Here is a 7,175-nt window from a genome sequence, read left to right on the forward strand (position 1 = left end):
TCATTCTTTAGGCAATAAGATAGCTGAATTTTGATAATACATAAGTAACAGACAGCTAGCGTCAATCGCGCCAGAGTAAGTAGCTATGATCCTCGGATTAACCCGTGAGAAGGCGCGCCTTAAAAAAATACACGAGGAGGCGCGCGCGAGCAAAATGCTCACATAATTTCAAATAAGGTTTTTTAATCAATTATTGGTAAATGATACACATTTAATAGTATCAAAAGAAATAAAATACATGTATTTTACTATATATTAAGTTTAATTATCATTAATTAACAAAAAATGCAGTCTTATGCTTAAAGAAAAATAACGAATTAACTTTGGCTTTAACTTTGGGCTAATTAACAAAAATAAACTAAAAAAAGCAAAGTAAAAGAAAAGATAGGATTTTTTATTCTTCCGTATTATTTTGATTAATATAACTATCGTAACACGTATGGCACATATACATCACATGTTCAGAGCAGAGTAATTTTTAGCACAAAGTACATGCTTTTTAGAGCGTTTTGCAACTCATCATTCTCTAGTTCCTCTGATCCTCTGTTCAGTATCGTCGTCGTGTAACCCTTATATAACAGGACCGTAGCTTTCAACATCATCAGCACGATTCACGTCTATGTCTTCAAAGTCTAATGGTTCTTCTTCCTCCGATTCCGGGTCTTCTAGCCAACTACGAATTTGAGCGTCCCTTTGGCCATCCATCTTGGCTTTTGTACTAAAATTATTGACCGAATATATTAACAATATATTTACTGAGGTAAATTATATAAAAACGCAAAATAATAAATATATATGATATAATAAATAAATAAAATAACAAAATTACACGCTAAAATAAATTTTATTCCTTACAAAAAATACTTACGTAGATAGGCGCGTGATGAGCAAAATGCCGCGCTGCACGACGCGATGCACACAAACACCATACTGCGCGGTCGCAGCGGCACAGAGTGGCGCGTAAATCGCATCAAGGGAAGGGGGGTGAAATGTTAGGAAGGTACTGAGAAGCTCGCAGTGTTGGAGTGTTTCTAACGTAGAAAATAATTGCAATGATATTTTGTGTGAGCAAAATGCTCATAGCGCGCCTTCTCACGGGTTAAAGTCCATGTAATATAAGACCAGTCTGAAATGCAAAATAAATGTTTAGTATTAAAAAGTATGTAGTTTTGACTGCCTCCGTGGGGAGGTGGTTTAGGTCTCTGCGCCGCTGCCATTGTGATACGATACAAACATAAAACCATTCCAAAAAATGTCATAACATTAATGAAAATTATTTTTTGACTTTATTAAAAGTAAATACTCTTTCAATTTTCAATTAATTTATTGATAAAAGACATCTCTGTGTACCGAATACGTTAACTTAATTTATATTTTACACAAACTGAGAAACATTTAATATTGTAAGTAAATTTTCATTTCAATTGTCGATATTAATAATTTTCAGGAAATTTCGAGGGAGTTTTCGTAAATTTAACAAAAGGTCAGTTGATATTTCCAACAGAATCAGATATCCATAAAAATATTTTATATTGTGAAATCAATCATTTCAATCGACTGTGTCGGTACTTTTTCAGTATGGTATAAGGTTTTTTTTCAGTTTCAGTAGATACCAACTAGGTACACACGTAGTAACAATAACCTTATTATAAATATTTAGAAAAAACAACGAAACTTTCAACTATAACGTGTATAAGAATATAACAAAAAACCGTTGTCAAACGTAGAAGAAAAGTTCTTTGAGTAAAGACGAGGAATAGTCTTGACATGAAAATGTCATCACCATTCCTCTCCTTACTTCTCTTGCGCAGTCCTTAGCGGTTTGTTACATAAGCTTACATGGCACATTTTATACATACGATATCAAAAAAAAAAAAAATCTATCACGTTGTAAAGATTTAATGAATAATAGAATACGGGAATTAACTACTATTGCTATATAAATTATGCCTAACGTTTCGGCGCAGGTTGCACTCGCCGTGATCGCAGGCTGCGAGGCATTTTTTTTATTCATTAAACATGCAACGCGAGAGTTTAAGAGTTATGAGCTTTATAGGTTCCCAAAGAAGAATTTTGAAGTAGATTACTCTATACATTTATCTCTGTCTTTAGAGCTAACCTTCCAGGAAGATAGTGATAAAAGAAATTCTATAAAACATTTCCCCTTTGTTCTTTACGTGTGGGTTTCACGTTTTAGGTAATGGAGCAAAGTTTGTTCATGTTTGTGTTAAATATTGTCCCTTTTTGTAAAGGTTAGGTCTTTATTACCATTTCCGTATTTCCTATAATACTTGTGTAGGTGTTACGATTGTTTGCAAAGGTGGGTGTTAAATACCGGCTTGTTTTTCTTAGATTGGTGAAAGAAATACTCAACATTCATAGCTTTGACAATGGAGAATGTTACTAGGTATGCCAAATCGCTTGAAATTTTGACTCAGTAAAGCCTGTACATGTACATGCAAACTAGTTTTTGTTTCAGTCAAAAATACCAAGTAGTTTTGATTTTACAAGCATTCAAAGTTTCAAAAAATATCGAGTCCCGCTAACAGCGTGACGTCATAGTACACCATGCCGCCCGGGCCGCGTCCCGCTTAATATCAAGTCTCCAGCCGTAGATGTAATAGCTTATGCAGTATTTTGTTGTGTTTTCGTCTGCTTATTACATTTAAAGTGTAATAATAGTAAATATTATTAAAAAGACTATGTGAGCCAGACTTAGCGTAATGTACAATGACGTCACACCGACTCGCGTGGTTACAACTTGTTTTACTTATAAATCGGAAACTAATTGACGTATCAAAGTAATTCTTTCACTAGTATTTTTTATTTTTAACAGAGAATATGGAGAGCTAATAATCCAAATTTGTTAACATTCTCCATTCTTGAATAAGGTAAAGTTAGGTATTATTGTTCTATTGTAACCAAAGTAAAACTCGTGTTCTTATCAAGTTATTATTTACATGCATTTGCTTCCGACAATAAATATCACCAAACATTTTTAAACTTGCGGAATATTTGACATCTTTTTTTTTGTTAAAATTACGATTAGCTAGATTGCTAGTGAATAGCTTTAAAGTTCTATTCCTTTTGACTATAAAATAAATTGATTAGCATCTAGTCATTAGCTAGTATTTTAGAAATATCATCTATATAATATCTATTCTTATTGGGTTTCAATATAAGTCTATCTATCATAATTTGTAACACATTATTAAACAGCAACATCGTCTCACGGTATCGAACGATCTTAATAAAAATACGCTGTTATCCAACCCTTTAGCCGTCAAAACCTAAGACGATTTTACATAATAATAGTTATAAAAAGTCTTTAGAATGGAGGATAAACAAGGATGACGGGCTAAGTCAGGTAGACAGGCTGTCAGCGCCAGAGGCAAGGAATGGAAATTATTCGCGAAGTCTTGGACAATTTTGTACCTGAAGTTTTTTTGTAGAGTTTGTTTTTACACTGTGATTGGTGTCTGTAATTTAGGAAGAAGGATTTGATAGTAACTTTTGTTGCTTATTAATAATGTTTGTGATGAGGTTTCTGTCTGTGCCAATTTTATGCTTTAAACAAAGCTTAGTTACATGAATCGACTATATTGGAATACCTTAACCTTTTTACCTGTGACAAATTTAAAAGTATTGTGATTAGTCTTTTTTTTAATTGAGCCTACCATTACTGTCCCACTGGACAAAAGCTCCTGTAGGCTACTGTATTCTCCTGTAAAAAGGTTTATGGGTTAAAACAAAAACAAAAATCCCTGAATGATAATTATAATTTACTTTATTAAATATGCAACTTTCTATCTTCTGTCATTGTTAGTATCATCTAATGCAGACTTAATAAACATTGACACATAAAAAACCCTCAAGCACTACAATTATCCTTACAATCAATAAAACACTCATTAACTAAATTCATATACCCAAATAATAAACATTCCCGAGCCAAATCACATACCCAACTACGAATATTAGAACTAAACGCTATAACGATAAGCCAGATGTCAGTAGTAATCGTTTGAGTATATTAACTGGGGTATCTCAGTGATAGCATATTGCGGATGTGATCGTTAATTATGAAACAGTTGCTACATACATTTGTTATGCGACAGCTGAATACCGATATTGTAAGTTTGGATTTGATTGGGGAGGTTAAATTTTAGGTTTGTGTATTGTTTTGTTATCTTGTATCAGACTAGCGGTCTCCCGCGACATCGTTCGCGTGGAATTTAGTTTTCCCGTTTTTTATTGCTGTTCTTAGATAAAAAGGATGTTCCCCTTTTTTATTCCTTTCTTAGCACTCCGCTTCACTTCTTAAGGAATCTTCACATCATATTACAACTTACTAAGCTCAGTAGTTTCGGCTGTGCGTTGTCCACTAGTCAGCTTAGTAACTGAAGAGTTAGAAGATTGTGTAAGTAGTTAATTTAAGGTTTATAATAAGGTTAATATCTCGGTTTGTATACATAATACTAAATTGCTAACAGGTCTTAAATTCTTTGTTTTAATCGCGATTAGGACCCGTTAAACAATTTCGTACTATGAGTTTGTTTGTTGGACGTTTCGGCACAGGTTGCGAGAGCGGCAATCTCACATTGGCTGTCTTGGCAAGGACATTATTTTTCTATATATTACTCTTTATCTAATTTTATTCTTCGGTGTTAGATTATGAGAAATCTGGAATAGTATACGTATATTCATGAAATCCAGCGTTGTTGCCAGGATTTTATGACATTTTATATAAAACTCACTATATTAGACAGGTTTAAAATATACATAACGAAGCAATTTAATAAAGACACATCATACATAATTTAAATCATAAAGAAGATACAAACGTAAAATGAAAACATTATCACCTCCGTTGCCACTCTAAAATAGCACTCCCTAAATTTAAGTGATTACTATCTCTCCACTTTATGGATACTACATGATACGAACCGTGAATAAATAAAAGTGAGGTATAAAAATAAATTCAAGGGCAGTGAAGGGCTTACTATCAATAGTAAAAGTTTTATAGAGCACTTTACAGTTACGAGAGCGGAAGTCCAAGGGAATTACTTAGTAAATTATGTAGGGATAAGTCCTTTTATATCGTGGAAATTCACGCAAGCTTGCTTAAACATTATGAACAAACCTTTGAATTTATTTGAAAAGATACGCGGAGGTGTTTCAGTTTTATTTAAGTACCTACTTACATTGAAACATGAATGAAGTCAAAGATCTTACAAGTTTATTTTAACTTGGTATTTCCATAAAGTTTAAAGAAGTTAGTTAAGATATTCCATTTCTAATTAGTTTAAATCTTGAACAACATACCTGCAAAGTCTCTATCTTGTAGCTACACTTGCTCACATATATTGGCAGCCATAAGAACTGTTTGCGAAGGTACTGTAGAAGAAAACCTAAGTGTAAGTAAAACCAGGACCACTCTAAAACTGTACCTCGATTCTCTACCACTATCGACTACCGACAACCGAACTGTCATCGAGAAATTTTGTATGAAAATCTGATCAGCGCCTCTGACGGGTGTCGTAGGAAACATTTTGGCAGTACATTCTTAATGTCAAAATTTCGATAGCTAGCCGGTTGTCGGTAGTCGATACTAGTAGAGAATCGAGGCACTGTATATAATATAATTGATTTCACGCCTTTTTCCTATAGGGGTTAGCAGAACTAAAACCGCTACATGGTACGATCTTTACAAACTTCCCATGTCTCATTCACTTCCTTCCCTACTACGCACCTAACCTTTTTTCAAGACATCGCTGATGTGATCTGGGTATGTCCTTATTTATGTAAAAACTACATATTTTTGCTTAAATAGTTAAACAACCTCTTAATCTAACATAACACACATAAACAATTAGCCAGTTAGTCACAATACAAAAGTATAAGAACAATACATTTTTAATCATTTCAAAAATCTTTTAAAACATAAATAACGACTCATACCGACTGTAACCCGCATGCTACTTGAACGTGTACAGAGGAAACAGTTTTAATGTAAAATGAAAGGATAATTTGCTTTTCATTTCAAGTACTTAAATAACTCCGTAATTAATGTGTGTAGACATTAATCTTAACGTTGTTTGAGAATTAAATATCATAATTATGTTTATTTTTGTATAAAGGATGTAAGTACGACTGAAATGCTAAGTTCAAATCTTGAACTCTTATCAATATGAAGTAAAAGTTTGATAATAATTATGTATCACGTACACCAATAGGTGCGACGGTATCTAAAAAAAGACCTAATCGTCGGGCAATACCGACAAATTCTAATGATTTTGAAGCCTCTGATGGGATTACGGATAAATAACATTTGTTAAATAAATTAAATAACATCCCAATGAAACAACTAATCTTCTTAATTTCAAGTCTCAAAGTTTGTACTATTTTTGAATACTACTCGTTTTTTTGCGAAAAAAATCAGTAATCATTGAATTGCGGTAAATTTGTGAAGGTATTCTAACGCAATTATAATATCTGTGTAGATATTAGGCAAAGGGTTGTTTGTTTGTTTAAGACCTGAATTATATTCCCTAAACAATTAAGCCCGTTTCAAAACTATATCAGACTAAGATAATACAATCAGTCATCTCATAGCAACAGTAGTTACCAACTGAAAGTCATATTGCTATTTCATCGTAATCGAGTAAACAGTACATTAATGGAAATGGGCTCGAATAGTGTGGCGTTCAACTAAATTATGCCAATGTAATGAACATAGTAATTATTCTATTATGAATCCGCCTACGTTCGTTCAACTAGACTTTAGAGTGGTGTTACTTGCTTCAAAGGAACGGTTTACGATACGAGAGAATAAAAAATAATATTTAGTTGCTCTAATTGTACTATCGATTGATTTAATGTACTAAACTGCTAGTCGATTTGGTAATAAGTGCCTCAATCTGACAATTCATAAATGTCTTGATAATATTTAAACCAGAAAAATATCGCTTACCTAAAATTTATTTCTGCTTCTGAATTGAATGGTAACTATAATATTATAGGTGAGCATAGCATGAAGAATATCAAATATATCGGATGTACAAAACAAGACTGTTCTATAATCAATGATTATATATCCTTTTTAATGCAAACGTCAACTTTAAGACAATCAAAGACAAACACCAAAACGTCAAACATTTTAAGAAAGCTTATAA

The sequence above is a fragment of the Anticarsia gemmatalis genome, chromosome 9, assembly GCF_050436995.1.
Source record: "Anticarsia gemmatalis isolate Benzon Research Colony breed Stoneville strain chromosome 9, ilAntGemm2 primary, whole genome shotgun sequence".
NCBI lineage: Eukaryota > Metazoa > Arthropoda > Insecta > Lepidoptera > Erebidae > Anticarsia > Anticarsia gemmatalis.